Genomic DNA, 16,796 nt, shown 5'->3' with positions numbered 1-16,796 from the left:
ACTGTCGAAGCACTCTATCCTCAAGCTGCTCTTGGCAACCATGGCTGCAGATAACCATGGTGTATGCAGATGAGCCCTCAAAAAAAAAAAAAAAAAAAAAAAAACAGAAAGCAACGGCAAGGAGATCTCGTTTCAAGATTAGGACCCATTCTACACAAACCTCACTGATCAAATTGCTCCTCAAACCCGGGCTAGAACAAAGCCCTGTCTCCATTTCCCACCACCGAATCCAGCGACTCCATTTTCTTTAGAAACTGCCATCCTTCAGGCTGGAGTCACAGGAATGTGCTCTGATGTGACCTGATTTTGTAAATAAACTCCTTAGTCAACTAGAAGGGAAAGTGGGGGGGGGGGGAGGGAGAATCAAAGCCCCCAAGGGGCTCAGGAGCCATGAACAAGAAATCTTTTCTTATTAACAGAGTGCTTCTGAGTAGAAACGTTCACGCCTGCCCCGTTCACTCTGCCGTGTCTATCTGAACCTAGCATTCTGCCACAGAGACTTCTGGAACTTTCTGGTGGCCACTCTGTATCTTGACCATCCAGTAATTGCCACTGTCCAACATGCGACAAGGCCTTCCACCTCCCCATTACCGCAGAGCCTTGTGGTGGGTGGGGTTCCTTTACTTGGCATTTGAAATGAAGTGGGGCTGGTTACTGCCCTTTACTTCTGCCGTGTTCCCAGGCGTCCTCATCCCTGTGTGTTCATTCAGAGGGACCTAAGTCTCCCCTACCAACCACAGGAAGCTGCCCAGAGACCCAAACTACCATGCCTCTGTTTCCTGACTCTGAACATGGCTGACCCTGACCTCAGGCCCCGGAGCAGTTGACAGCTTAGACCTAGGAGGTCACCCTTGACTGAGCCCTGCAGGCCACAGGGAGCCACGGCAACTGCTCTTGCTCTCCACACAGTTCAGCTCACTTCCTCTCAGTTCATGTGGTGCTATCCCACGGTGTACACAGGTGACTGTAGCCTCATGTGGTCCCCACAAGGACCCAGGTGAAGCCCCATATATAGAAGCTGAGCCTCAAGTCCCAGAGGGACCTTCGAAGTCACGCAACCCTGAAGGCTCTTCCTCTGGACCAGCCATTTTTCCCATTTTCCCTCCTGTAGACTATGCAGGTCCATCACTTCCTGTCTCCTCTTTGTAAAGCAGGAAGTGTCCCCTCCTCTTCCTGGCCATAATGACACTTCATTAAGCATCGATCTATAGCTGCCTCCTTGGATCAAGGCAGATGAAGTGGTGCTGAGTAATTCTCACAGCATACACCATCTTCCCTTCTTTAACATGATCCACAGAGTTCTTATTTTCCTAAATCCTGGGAACAGAGCGCTTGTGCGCTGATAGCCTCTTTCACTGGTGCCGCTGACCCTGGATACACACACAAATGGATCTCGGATCAGAAATTCTCTCCCAGAACAGGTTCCAGGGTGGAAATCATACAAAGACTCAGAGACCCTCACACTCCCGATATTCATCATGACAGTAGACAAAGGGTGCTTTCTGAAAGTTTTAGTTTGTTCATATAAACATCTCTCTTAAAATTTACTTTGCATATAAACATCTATTAATCCATTGCCACCGAGAAGTCTCTTCTCTTGCCTGGGAGGTCATGACGTCAGAATGGAGAGCAGACTTCGTCTTTGGGATGAGGAGCCTTACATGGTGTCTTACCACACCATCCACTCCACTCCAACATGGGAGGCCATTGTTCATTGCCCCACAGGTTTAGCTAGGAACTCCAGTCTTCGTAGGATACATGGAACCATCCACAACCCTGTGGGTATTTTGAATGGACAACATGACCCCCGCATGTTGCCGAATGTCTCAGGTTAGAAACAGATGTGGTTTAGAGAACAAAAGGCTTGTTTGGAGCAATGTTAGTGCAATGAGAGAGGTGGGATTGCCCATACTCACCCTTAGGAGACCTGGGCTCAGCTAGCCCAGGGAACAGCTGAGCTCAGATGGCTTTAAGGAGAACCCTGCCTTAGCCACAGCAAGCCAGGCCCTGCACTCCTGCTGGATCTGTCCTTGGCCCGGCTGGCTGCCTTGAGAAGAACAGGATGGAGCAATGTCTCACTGTCCTTTCCCCCTATCTAGCGGAATCCAGGCCTTTTCAGGCCGAGGCAGGCTTGCTCCCCGCTGGCTCTTTGGCAAGGTCTGGAAGCACCGGTCATTGTAACCTGGCAGCTGCCGTTAGTTTCAGGTGAGAAGGGTCAGAGGTACAGGAGAGCTTAGCTTGCATCCTTATAGCAAGTTGATGCTATCCCATGAGAAAGGACTCTCAGATTCTGTTCGTAGTGTCAATGCTACAAAACCTTTTCCAGCCTCTTATGACGGATCTGAAGCTGTGGCGATTCACCCTTTTCCGTGGAGCCTTCTCCTAATAGAAACTGTTGGTTATGTTTAAATGTAAAATTGACCCCTCTCCAGGTCCATATGTTTGAATGATTGGTTGGCCCTATTTAAGAAGGATATGGATCACTTAGGAGTTGAAGGGCGTGGGGCACTGGGGGTGGGGTGTGTTGTGGGTTGTATTCTGACCTCGGTTTGTGCCCAGTGCTCTCTGCTTCCTGATCCTCCAAGATATAAGCACGTCACCCACCATCATGCCTTGCCCACTGTTGTCCCTCAAATCACAAGTCAGAATGAATCCTTTCTCCCTTAAGAAGCCCTTGTCAGGCATTTGGTCATAGTGATGATGAAAGAAAGTAATACACTGTTCTTGATAAGTTTGTTTGGAAGTAGTTCACAATTCAGAAAATGCTGAGTTCTCCAGAGTGTTGCCAATCCGTTAGCCTTCAAACATATCCAACCTATAGCCCACAGGACAGGTATATCCCAGAACTATGAATGAGGTCCAACATACTTATAAATGACAGCATCACAGTGTAAGGGTTGGACACTCCCGAGAGGTGACCTGGAAGTATACATCTGTCTTCGAGAGATGACAGTGGACTTGAGAAGCCATCTAGATAATCTCAAAGATGGCCATAGATGACATGCTTCTTTCTGGACTACCAGCCCCTTGAGTATTGGACTACAAGGTGCTTAATTTAACCATTAAATACTCTACCTCTCTCTGTCCTCCTCCCACTACACACACACACACACACACACACACACACACACACACACATACTTACTTTAAATAGGCAAGAACTTAGATCTGTAAGCCAGTGGTTCTCAACCTTCCCAATGCTGTGACCCTATAATACAGCCCTTCATATTGTAGTGACCCCTATTATAAAACTGCTTCATAACTGTAGTTTTTCTACTGTTATGAATCGTAATGTAGATATCTGATGTGTGGGATACCTGATATACAGCACCCACAGGGTGAGAACCACTGCTAAGCACCACAGGTCTCTCCGTTGAGGACAGTTTTCTCATTTAAACATCGATCCTTCTAAAACCCCGAGAAGTTACCCTCACCATATCACGTTTTGGTGGGTAACATCTACTACAGCTTGAATGTAAAATGTCCCCACAGGGTCAAGTGTTTGCATGCCAGGTTCCCAGGATGCAACACCAGTTTCACTGTTCTGAGCGACTGTGGAAGCCTAACGAGATAGGCATGGGTATAGCTGGTAGATTGCCTTAGTGAATCAGCTTGATTGATTATAACATGGCTCTAGTTTGGGGCTGATGTTTTGAAGCATCTGGGAGCTTTGTAGGCACAGATCATTGAACCCCACCCTAATTTCAGCTCCAAGAGGTCTGAGAAAATGAGGAGAGGTGTGACAAGTTATTTTTCGGTTTTGGTGGTGGTGGTGGTGGTGGTGGTGGTGGTGGTGGTGGTGGTGGTGGTGGTGTGTGTGTAGTGATGTTGTGCTGTGGTGTATACCTGAAGGTCAGAGGATGATTCTGGGAAGCCTGTTCTCTTTCCACCAGGTTCCAGGTATTGAACTCAAGTCATCAGGCTTGGTGGCAAATGCCTTTAGCCACTGAGCCATCTCACTGGCCCCTGTACTTTGTATTTCTAGGGGGCACATTGGTTATGCCTGTACTGCTGGTTTGACTGCCCTGTCTAAAGGTGGCGTTCAAGGTAGTGTGCACAGTGCCATCTGGAGAGCTTGGTAAATACAAAGAATGCTGTGTGCACTTACCCACTGGATTCTCATTCCATAGATGTGAACGTGGTCTTTCCCTATGGCCCAGTGGTTCTGGTGCCTGCTGGGAAGCTTAAGAACCATCCCTTTAGGCGTTCAGTAACAGGGTAGAACAGTTGTTTTCCAATGTGGCCTGCATAGTCAGCCATTCTTACCGAAACCCAAGGGTTGATTGAGCCAGCCTAACCCAGGACCAGAGAATCTGTGTTTCTATCTTGCTCCCAGGAATAAAGCTACAGATGTGGCTCAGCGGGTAGCGTGCTCACCTAGAAAACATGACGCCATCGTCTCAGTCTTCAGTACCCAGGAGATGAAGGCAGGAAGATCGAACATTCAACATCATCTCTGGTATACAGGGTCAGGAACCATATTTTGATGGGAAGAGCTACACCAGCACTGCTTAACCAGGGCTGATTTTTTTCCCCAACCCGGAAAAATCAAGGACATTTCCAGCGGCTACAGGTAGAGTCTGGAAGTGCCACTGGCATCTCATAGCTAAATACCCCCACTGTGCAAGGCAGAAACGATGAACGAACTCATCAAAAATTGCCTGTCTCTGAGATGGGGAAGTCCTTATATGGCAAAGGCATTCATAGGCTGGCCAGCCACCGAAAGGGAGCTGGGCTGGTCAGCACAGACTTCTGGGATCGCTGAGATGCAGCCTCTCAGCACATAGTATGTTTTACACTGATCCAGAGGTCCGATAACTACTGAAGCCTCACCCTCCTCCTGACACCTCCTGTCTTTCAGTTTCGTTCTTTTTCTGTAGCCCATGCTGCCGGCCAAATGCATGTCCAGTTTCCACGTCTTATGTATGTTCTGTGTCCTGTATTAGAATGTAGATGGTACACTTCTGTCTGACTGTGTCATTTCCTCCATAGGGACAGCCCCTAGACTCACAGTTCTCAACCTGTGGTTGAGACCCCCCGGGGGTTTGAATGGCCCTATGCCAGCTATCCTGCACACCAGATATATATATATATATATATATATATATATATATATATATATATATATATATTACAGTAGGAAAGTTGCACTTACGAGATAGCAACAAAAGTAATGTTATGGTTGGGGTCGCTACAACATGAGGAACTGTATTAAAGGGTCGCATCCTTAGGAAGGTTGAGAATGGCTGATCCAGTCAGTACTTGATGTGAGTAGATAGATGCTCAGTAGAGAGTCATTAGATGGCTCTGCAGCTGTGGCTCAATGCTTCGGAGCACTTTCTGCTCTCGCAGAAGATGAAGGTTTGGTTCCCAGCACTCACACATCTGTACATGTGTCTGTTAACATTTGTTTGTAAGTCTAGTCCTGGGGGATTGTTCTCTTCTGGTATCGGTGGACATGCACCGTGCAGATGGAGTGCTGACATACATGCAGGCAAAACGCTCAGACACCTTCAATAAAATATTGTCTTAAGTTGTTAGATGCAGGCGGGCGAGATGACTCATCGGGCGAGGTCCCCTGCTGCCAGGTGTGATATTCCATCACTGGGCTACACCGTGGTCAAGAAGAATGATAAAAAAAACACTTCTCGAATTATCCTCCCCCTCCCCCACTTGTAAGCACGTATTGCAGACGTCTGTTCCGCAAGCTCCCTGCACACACCTTGCAATGGCCACGGTGTAGCCGCTGCTCATTTTTCTTCCCTGTCACCTATTCAGAGAAGGACAGTCATTTCCTCTAATAGACAAGGGGGCCTCTGCTTCCCTTCGGGGACTATTCAAGTATCCTAATTTCAGGATATCACAGAGAGAATTGAAAACGGAAATAAATGTCCGCATCTCTCTTCCTTAATTCTCTGCTTTTTCTTATTCTGTTCTCCCTCCACCTCATTTCCATCCAGAAAGTTCTTGCCCTGTATTTTCTGAAGATTAGAAAATCAGACCCTTAATTTGCGTGTCTGCAAGTGCTGGCGAGGGAGCCGGGGAGTGCAGACTCAAAGCAGCCCTTCAGAACACTCCATTCTGCCATCAGCACGGGTCTTGCTCTTTTTGGAGAGGGGAGCAATGCCAGAATGCTCTCTAATTATTCTCCTCCCCCACCTTCCATTTCTACAGAGCCTGGGACAGCAGAGAAACCATCCTCCTTGCCTGAGAACCAGGAGGTCTTATTTTGGGGAGACTTGTAACCGCCACCCCCCCAACCTGTCTGATTCAGGGGAAGCTAGAGAGGTCAGGACCTCCTCCCTGGCTGGTTGGGAACAAAAGCCTGTGCGCTGTGCAGCAAGCCTTTTCTCCACAGTTTGCTTCTTGCATTCACTTTCCCCATTCCTCTGTCCTCTGCCCAGTGCTCTGAGCCAAGCTGTGACATAGATGGGTTATTAAGGCAGGGAATGAAGGGGACACTCTTGAATGTGCTTTGGTCCACACCCTCTCTTGAGACTGGTTGCTTTTTAAACTGACTCTTTCTTGAAAAACTCCAGGATGAAGATGTATACTATCAGTCATTTAAGGTCCTTCCTGAAGACACATTTAAGAGCTCCCTCGATACACACAACCCAACACAGCGCCTTGCAAGTCCCTTGTCAGTATCCAGGTGCTTTGGGACAGATGGTGGTGGGACTCTGGCAAGTCAAGCAACAGAGAATTTGTCAAAGGCTGTTTATTGGAAACTTACATGATGTACATGAGGCACTGGAGGAAACCATGCTGGGATCCAGTGGACAAGTGGCATTATGGGGACACCAGTGATGTCAGTGTGGCCTTAGAATGAATGGAGTGACCAGACTTGTGCCCCAGATCTCTCCCAGCCACAACCACCTACCTTAAAGTCCAGCTTAGACACTATCTGCAGCAGAGGCCAGAGAAAGAATCCTATTTCCGATTGGGAAAGATGTGTGCTTAAAGACAGAATTCTGGAAATGTCCAGTGTTGAGCCTGACCATGAAGAACTACTGATAAGGGTGGGGGAGATGGCTCTATCTGCCTCTCCTATATCAGAGTGGCCCTGGTGATCTTGAAGGGCTATTCCTCCCCAGCAGCCTGGTCTTCAGGATTATTAAAACATATGAAGGCATGACGTCTTCCTACAATCCATCTTCAGCTCCCATTCAGGAAGAATCAAGTCACCGTGAGCCTACAGCTCGTCCTTCTATAAAAGAAACCTGGACTTCATGCAAACTGTCCTCTCGGGCATCCAGGGAGTGCTGGATGCTGGCCTGAGTTTGGATCCCCAGCATCCACATGAAGATGGGGTACAGTTCTGTAACCCAGTGCTAAAGGAGCAGAGACAAGCAGATTTGTAGGGCTCCCTGACCAGCTCTTGCCAAATCAATGGACTCCAGATTCAGTGAGTGATCCCGTCTCCAAAAAGTATGATGAAAAGCAACTAAGGAAGACGCCTAGAGTCTACCTATAGTGCATCCCTACTACATATACAGAATAGCAGATGCCCAGCAGCTCCAGCGGGCTCTCCCTTGATTCTCTACACCACGGGGAGCAGGAATTTTAGAGAAGAAAGAGATAAAGACCATAAAGGGTTTTTACTCATCCTATGGCCATCACAGGCAGTAAAGAGCCAAGATGGGGTTCGTAAAGCCCTGCTTCCACTCTTGGGGCTAAAGGGTGAGTCCTACTAATGAAGGCTGGATTCTGTGAATTCTTGATCATGGCTACAAGCCCCTGCACATTTCCTTGGATCTAAGCAATGCTGCCAAGCTGTCAAAATTGACCAGTGACTCACTTAGGATACTAGAGTTGGGCCTCGCAGGCTTGTGGGGTAGGAGTTGAATCCAGGAATTCAGTTGAGGTGATGACAGGCTCCAAGGGACCCCAGGGAGCCATCTGCAGATCATGGTGATGACAAGTACTCATGCTGAATTCTGGGGGTGCTTCCCCAGGGTTCTCCCTAGGAAGGGTTAGAAATCAGCTTTTCAATGACATCATACAGAAAGGGAGACACTTGCAGGCCTCAGAATTATCGAGGGGGACTCCTGGAGCCCGTTTCCATCTGGGAAGAGATATGAGGAAATAGCCAGCCAGGCTTCGCAAGACCTGTGCCAGTTTCTCAAAGAGTTGCTAAGTGGTGACAGGAAACTGTAATGACTGAAGACTAAATGCTGGACAAGTAAGCAAAGGACAGATCATGGCAGGAATAGTCCCTGGACTCCTGATGTCCATGATACTAGTTTGTCTTTCATAGAGGGTATATAGGTGGCTTGTCATAACAGTAGACTCTGGAGACCCAGGGCTGGCAGGGAAGGAGAATGGTGCTTGCCATTGTTACTCTGATGGACATAGGCTGTGTGACTCAGGTGGGTCCCTTCCCCTCTCTGGCTCAGTCCATCATCTACTCAAAGAGGGGCACTAGCCTTGCCTTTTTAAGTTATGTCACCAAGTAACCCTGAATGTATAGTGATAGACTGGATCGTGGTCACCAAGGTCACCAAGGTCACCACTGGGAGATAGATGCAGTTATTTCACAGACTCGGTGCTTCACAGCATTGGTGCATACTAGCCACTCCCCTACTCATATTCAGATATTACATTTATTCAGGTGTGGTGATGCCAAAAAATCAGAAGCCAGTTACCAATGAGTAGATAACTTGTAGCCAGGCACGGTAGCACACCCCTACAATCGCAGGAAAACTGAGTTTGGAGCCAGCCTAGGCTTCATATGCCAGTACAAGGCCAGCTTTGGGCCCTGAGAGATTCTATTACAAAAGACCAAGAAAAAGAAGGAACAGCTCAGTCAGTGCTGGCCACAGAATTGTGGGGGCTATCATTGATCTCCGGAACCCACATTTTAAGAAGGCCAGAGAAGCAAACCTGGGTCCTCTGCAAGCACAGCCAGTTGTTCCTAACCATCAAGCCACATCCCCAGCCGCCGGAATGGAAAACATCGGGTACATCCATGATCCTTGAAAATTCCATGTTTCCCTCCCTGGCCGCCCCACCCTACCGCTCTCCTCATCCCTCCCCCCACCCCTCTAAGAGAATCACCATTTTATAGTTTATCTTCGGGTTTCATTTGCCTCATTGGGAATGTCACACACATGGGTCCTACGATGTCTGTGCCTCCCTTCCAGGCTACTTTGGCTCTGCAGAACTATCCTGAGCCCCAGCCAAGCGGCTGTGCTTCTGAAGTGCAGTCATTTTTGTGTAGACAAAGACTCTTAAACCATATGGGTTGACCACAGTTTGTTTGTTCCTTTCTGAGGTTGATGGACATGTGGACTGTTTCCAACTGGGAGCCTGTCTGAATAAAGCCGCCTCAGACATGTGTGTGCGTGTCTTATGGTGGGTAGATTAGCCTTGCTTCTGAATCAATAGCTAAGACCTCTGGGTTGGGTTGTCTGGGTGACCCAAGGTCACAAGTCGGGCACGGGAGTGTCAGAAGTCCTTAAGTGACCCACTCCCCACTGAGCCCCTCCAGCCTCCAATTCTGTCATTCCAGCGCAGCTCAAATGGAACATTTGATATTGTTATATTTGTTCAAACTATAAGAACATACACAAAACAAAATTCACGACTGTTAATAATATGGCACGTGTCTGTAATTCCAACGCTTGGGATGGGGAAACCGGAAGATGGCTGGTTTGAAGCCAACCTGTGTTACATAGTGAAAACGTGTCATTAAAAAAAAAAAAAAAAAAAAGTTAAAGAGCCTGGAGAGGTGGCTCAGTGGTTACAAGTACTAGCTGCCCCCGCAGGGGACTCTGGTTCAATTCCCAGCACCCACATAATGGCTCACAACCATGGGTAACTCCAGCCCCAGGAGATCAAAAGCCTCTTCTGGCTTTCAAGGGCACCAGGCATATATGGAGTGTACATACACACTTGCAAGCAAAACATGCTTATGGATTAAATAAATAAATCTAAACAATATTGAAAAGCAAAAGGAAGTTTAAAACCCACAGCGAGGTGACCTGTCTTGGTCCACAGCTAGGGTTCCTCTAAGGAGTTGTCACCATCGTCATCTTTTCCATCTTCTCAAACTAAAAGTCTCCCTTCCTCACCCCTGACACCTCCAGTGGCCACCCCACTCCCACCCCCATGCCTCCAGCAGCCACCACCACCACCACCACCACCACCATGCCTCCAGCACTTACCCCTCCCCTGCCCCCATGCCTCCAGCAGCCACCACCCTCCTCACCCCAGCACCCCCAGTGGCCACCACCTGGCTCATCATCTCAATGAACTCCCTGGCTCTGGGTCCCTCCTATACAATGGACTCCCTTGGGATTTTCATTTTGTATTTTGTATCTCTCTTACTTAATTTAACATAGTGTAGAAATTCCCAGGCTCAGAAGTCAGGATTCTTTTCCCTTTTTAGACTCAAAAGATATCCCATAACCTTTCTACCCTCAAATGTGCTGTTTTAATGGAGAAATATTTCATATCGAGGAGGAAATTATTCTTTTTAATTCTATAATTACACAGCCATAAATTCTCTCTGACCCACCAGGACATCTTTGACTGTGTTCATCCACAATATTATAGACCTGAGAGTATAAAATCCAGAGGAGTGGGCACAGTGTCGATTTCACTGGCTTTCTGGGATGAAATATGAGGGGGTGGGGTCTCAAGCGGTGGCTCAGCAGATACGAGCCTTGGCTGTTCTTCTGAATGGAGCTGTGTTCAGTTCCCAATACTCATGTCAGGTAACTCACAACTGCTTGTAACTCCAGGTCTTGGAGATCCAATGCCCTCTCCTAACTTCCTTGGGTACCCACGCATGGATGACATATTCAAACACACACACACAACACACACACACACACACACACACACACACACAGAGACAGAGACAGAGACAGACAGAGACAGAGAAACAGAGACAGAGACAGACAGACATACAGAGGAGACAGAGAGACAGAGACAGACAGAGAGACAGAGAGGCAGATAGACACACAGACACAGAGAGAAATAAAAAATAAAGAAACTTAAAAGTCATAATAAAAATGTATGGTATAGGAATGTCAGATAACACCATCATCTCCTGCCCCTCTCATCCCCCCATGCCCTGAGAACTAATTTTCTGGTTAATTCCTCAGAAACACCACTTCCCCCCCCCCCACCCGGTTCCCGTTTCTGCCCCTGCCCCCGAGCTGCCGGTCCTGGAGTCTGGGAATCAGATCTCTCTGTTTGTATTTCCCTTGGCTGTTTGAGAGCCCTATCTGTCATTTCTGATACACTGTGAATTTCCTATCAGATACGAGAAGCACCTTCAGAATGCATGATGGGCTGAGAAATGTGAACTGAAAGCCATTTAGAGGGGACCCAGGGACCTTCCTAGGGGCTGAGAAGTGCTGCCTGCCTTGCTCCGAGGTGGGGGCAGCCCTGAGAGAAACAGGCAGAGTTAATTGCCTGGGTGTCGAACCGCCCCAGAAGTGTAAGGAAAGGAGAGCGGCCATAATTAAACCTCACTTGTTGGGATTTGACAGACTTAGCTCATCAGGCAGGTCAGAGACTCAGCTTACATTAATAAGATGTGCTCTGAGAGGCACGGGGCAAAGTGTTCCACCCTTTCTCCACACGGAGGCGCTACTCAACCCTCTATCTCAACCCATGTGCCATTTAGGCTCCCTTGGCCCTTCTGAGTAGCATTCACCATACAGCCTTTGCCATTTCTTGCTCACATTAACTGTATTGCCTGTTGGCTGTTTTGAAACATAGAGTACACTCAGTAAATATTTGTCGAATACTTGCATGAACAACGAATGCCACCTGTTTGCTACCTGTTTGTTAACGTCACCAAGCTCCTTTATAGCACACAGTGTCTCCTCCTGAGCTGCTGGTATACCCACTGGCCCCAGGGATGTCGGAAAAGGCTTCCATGCTTAGAAAGCTAGCCTGCCCCCTCTGTCAATCACAGCTGGGTGGGATTGGCTCCCCCCTGCCCAATAAAATCTCAGGATCACCGAGGCAGGTTTTGTTCCCTAAAAAATTCTTTGGGCTCCCAGCCCAAAGTAGGAGGTCAATAAAAATATAAAGACTAGCCAAAGATGGCGGGCTGGAGAGCTGGCTCAGTCAGTAAAATGCTTTCCATGTAAGCATTAGGACCTGAGTTCAATCCCCCAGGACTCGAGTAAGGCAAAGAAACAAACAAAAACGAAACGAAAAGGGCCCCAAAGATTAAGTTTGTTATGTCCTTGTAACCCAAGCGCAAATTCTAAGGGATCCAACACCTTCTGGCCTCATGTGATAAATATACAAACATTTACACACACACACACACACACACACACACCTTTTGGAAACACCCAACATTGACCTCTGGACACCACACATACTCTCTCTCTCTCTCTCTCTCTCTCTCTCTCTCTCTCTCTCTCTCTCTCTCACACACACACACACACACACACACACACACAAACTGTACTGAATGAAGATTGGTATCCAAGTGACAGTTCCTCCGTCGTCACCCACTTGTGTATATGGCAAGAGTTGCACTACAAAGCTATGTGTGTTCTGCTTAGTTCTGGAATGGAATTCACAAGCCCGTGTTGATGCTTGCCTAAGCAGGTATATTCCTCCAGGAACAAGCTGGGGCCCTAGCCCTGGTCTAGACTCCTGTGAGTTTCTAAGTCTTTGCAATCCCCCACTGATGTACTTTGATTTTTTTGTTAAGTCTTTTAAGGGCCAATCTCAGGGTGATGGTAGCACAGGCTTGCCTCTTAGTGTTAGCGTGGGAAACTTGGTTGGTTGACTTCATGCGTGGACAGATTGGATGTGACCTCGGCTCTGCCCCCTCCCAGCTCTTTCCTTGGGTGCATTCCGTTCTAGTCCTCAACACCCACATTCCCATCTACACAGTGGGAGAAATGGGATCTCCTAGAAACTGATGCTAGGATTCATCGTTTATTAGTTTTGAGATGAACCAACTTGTAAGGAGGAAAGGTTCTGTAGGCGCCTTTCTGTAGGAGAAGCTGATAGTTGCAAAGGTTCTGGCCATCGTCAGTTGGCCCAGGTGCTGTTCGACTTGTGGCAATACAGGGCATTGTGGTGGGCACACACAGCAAAGGGATCCTGTTCCCATCATTGTAGCCAAGAACTGAAGAGGGAGAGGGGACAATGTCACAATATCCTCTCTAATGGTAAGTGCCCGGTAGCCTCACTTCTTCCCTCTTGGCCCCACCTCCTAAAAGTTATACCAGCACCACTATTACCACCAGTAGGGCCACAGCCTGGAAAAATATGCCTTCAACACACAGGTCATTAGAGAACATTCCAGATCTAACCAGTTTGCAAATTGCCACACCCTGAGTGACCTCAAGTCATGTAGAGTCTTTCTCCTACAGTTCTGCTGAGGTGGGATTCGAGGGTGTGTGCATGTGTGTGTGTGTGTGTGCATGTGGGGTGTGAGTGTGTGTGTTCTTTTATTTGAGACTAGGTCTCAAGCATCTTATGATACAGCCAAGGATGACCTTGACCTCCTGAATGCCATCCCTCTATTTCCCAAGTGCTGAGATTTCCAGTACCTACACCACACCCTGTTCATATAATACTGGCAGATTCAAACCAGGGCTTCAAGCCTGCTAAGCAGTCTCTACCAACTGAGTCCGCACCCCCACCTATTCACTGGCATTTCTAAAAGGAATCTCTGTTGGGAGGGTAGACTAATTCCTTGGCACCACACTGAGAGCGGGGGATCTTTGACAATACCAGACTGAGAGAGGGCACGCCCCAAATTCACAGTACGCGTGTTCTGTGCCTGAGGATGTAGACCTAAGACTTGACCCTTTGTACCACAGGGATGAGTCCAAAAAGCAGGCAGTGAGTGCGAGGAGCGTGAGGCAGGTAGAACTGTGGGGTTCATTTGGGTGTGGAGTTGAGATGCAGCAAGCAAGGCTACCCATAGGAAGAGAAAGTGAAGTGGAAAGGATAAGACTAGATGCACTGAGCAGAGAAGCTGAAAGTTACTCAGCAGTCTCCTGTGACAGCCTTAAAGAAAACAAACTCTGTGAGAGTCCTCCTGGAGAAAGTGAGGTCAGAGACACAGTCAAATTCTGCCCAATGGAGCCCTTGGATCTTGCTGGAAAGCTGGGATTTGATATCCAACGTCAGTCCTCACAGGGTGTCCTTGCTTTCTCCCATGTGAAAACTGGGTACAACTGACGAGGGGATTCGGGTGATTCACCCATGCAGCGATCTCATGTTTGAAGAGTTCTCTCTGTGTTTCAGTGGGGCTGAAACCGTAAAGCAAATTCTGTCCTTTGGTTGTGAGGATGCGAACCCCAAAAGGCAGAAGCTGTTCTCTTCTTTTGCACTGTGGGCACGGTGCAAGCAGCGGCCCCCTGCCTGCAAATTGAGCTGGGGCTCTGTGGTGCCCTGCCACTCAAGCCACAGAAACTCTCAAGTTCCCAGAATGCCGTTCTGCTGCTATTCTTATCACTGACGTTGGAAAAAAACCATCTCTGGTCCAGTTGTCACCAGGCAGAGAGAAGGAGACTCTCCTATTGGGAATCTCTTGCCCCTCTTAGTCCCTCCTCTCTGCCATCCATAGTTTTCATATCCAGACTCTGGAACCCTAAATAAATGGCCTCATGGATGTGCTGTCATTTGCCAAATCATGGTCTTGTTAACAGTAATGTAGCAAGAGCTCTGCTTCGGTTCAGGCCCTCCTGTGGGACGGAAGGTTCTTTTTCTCACGGGGCTACTTTCTTCATTAATTAAGAGACTATGTTGAGAGCTAGAGAGGTGGTTCAGCAGCAAAAAGTACCTACTGCACTTGTAGAGGACCAGAGCCTGGCTTCCAGCAGCAGGCAGCTCATAACCTCTTGTTAACTTAGCTCCGGGAGATGCAGGGCCCTCTTGTGGCCTCTTCAGGCACCTGCATTCACGTGCACATACCTACACATTCTCATTCTCTCTCTCTCTCTCTCTCTCTCTCTCTCACACACACACACACACACACACACACACACACCACACACTCACAAAAAACAATAAAATCATGTTTTTTAAAAAAGAAAAGATTTTGAGTTAACATGGACTGTCAATGTCTTTTTAAGGATACACCTGTCTTGGTCCCCTCTGTGTCCCCAGGGGTCACATGCAGAGCAGGCTCTCAAGATGTAAATACTAGGGTGAGCCCTGGAATACCAGACTATCCTTGGCACTGTTTGACCCAGGGCCAACACTATAATGTTTAAGACAAAACCTCTTCCCTTCAATGTTTAATAACAGAAACCAACATGAAAGAAAACAGCTAGAGTATAGTCCAAGCAAGCATAAGACACAAGTATGCGGAACGTTCTGAGGTGGCAGCTGAGGAGAGCCTGATCCATAGACTTCCTTTCTCCCAGCTCTTCTTTGTGAAGGAATTGTAGCAAAAGACTGCTGCACAGAACTGCCTCCAATTGTCAGCTCACACACACCAGGCCTGAGCCAAGGAAGCCAAACGCTAAGCAGCTTGTCTCCTGGTTCACGCATGCGCTTACTTGTTATTCTGTTTGCAGAGGAAGGCGCCAAGAATACACATACACACTCCCCCTCACGCGGAGACTACACATTTGGATGCGACAAATTTCTCTCTCTGGGGAAAAAAAAAAAAAAAAAAAAAAAACTCCAGGAACAGCTGATGGGTGTGAAACGTGCTGAGGCTCCGGTATGGTTCCAGAAACTTAAGCAGGCGCCTGCTCGGGACCCAGCCCTGTGGGGCGGGGCTGAGTCCCTCTACCTGGGTCTGGCTTCAGCATAAGCTTGAGACTTGAACTGGACAGAGATTCTCTAGTGTGTCTGAGGCATGGCAACCCTCTGGCAAGTGTATTCTCCACGTGGGACATTGTGCTCTGGAGCTTTGGAATTCCTTTGCAGCTGAGAGATGAAGTCAGGGTGCAGAAGCCGGTTGGCCATCACTCCTCAGAAAGACTTTGCCCTTGCCGAAAACCAAGAACTATTTCCTCATTGGAAACTTAAAGTGTTCAAGAGGAGGTGGGGGAAATGTGAAAGGCCCCCTAGCTTTCCAGAGACGGGGGCATCTGTCACCCAAGCTATGCCTCCCTAGAAGCAGAGACAAGCTTTCTTCTCAAGGAATCGCTTGGACCCTGGCCAGGTATGCGCCAAGTTCCCTGAATGAGAATCTCAGACAGTGGGAGGGACAGCAACCATCAAGACCAGCTAGGGCAGAACATGCTATATAGCAAGAAGGGCATCTTTGTCACTGAGGGAAGGAGTAATAACGTTAGGGGTCATTCTCCTTCCACGAAGTGTCCACGTGCTTTGAAGCCTTCTGCTTCTCTCTGGGCAGCAAATCCTCCGCATCCCTTCCATGCTTAATGGGATTCCTGGATGCCTCTATATGGACACTATCACTTCTCCAATCAGAGAGATGGCCAGTCTCCACCAACAGATGAAAACGGGTTGGTGGCTTCATCTTTAGGCTTGTCACACAGCACTCCTCGTGAATTATGCTTCGTGGGCTACTGCCTTCCTTCACGTCTTTTAGTCTCAAGTGCAAGTACTAGACACTGCCCCATAAAAAACGTGTATTATACAATCTCACGTAACAGTGAACCTGGGATGCCCTATTGAACATTTTTACTGGGGAGCCGCGGATTTAAAGAGACCACTAAACCAGAGTAGATGTCAGGGAGCGTGAAGTTCAACTTCATTTACGTATTCACATCAAAGATCAGCCTGGGAACCCTCTGCAGCAAGCCTGATGTGGCTGGTTGTGACAAACCCCTCCTTGTCACCACGATCCTTGGTGGCTGGTTCTCTTTTTTTTTTTTTTT

The 16,796-nt window shown here is 48.0% G+C and overlaps 1 protein-coding gene across 2 annotated transcripts in view; it reads left to right on the top strand.

Annotated features, from left to right (window-relative positions):
• The window catches only part of Kazn (kazrin, periplakin interacting protein), a 372,587-nt gene that overhangs the window by 49,814 nt on the left and 305,977 nt on the right, over positions 1 to 16,796 (top strand). The gene's annotated exons all lie outside the window — the stretch shown is intronic.

Source organism: Mus pahari, chromosome 6 (genome assembly GCF_900095145.1).
Source record: "Mus pahari chromosome 6, PAHARI_EIJ_v1.1, whole genome shotgun sequence".
In the NCBI taxonomy this organism is placed as follows: Eukaryota; Metazoa; Chordata; class Mammalia; order Rodentia; family Muridae; genus Mus; species Mus pahari.
Note: the sequence above shows the minus strand (reverse complement) of the source record. Positions and strands in the feature narration are given on the sequence as shown.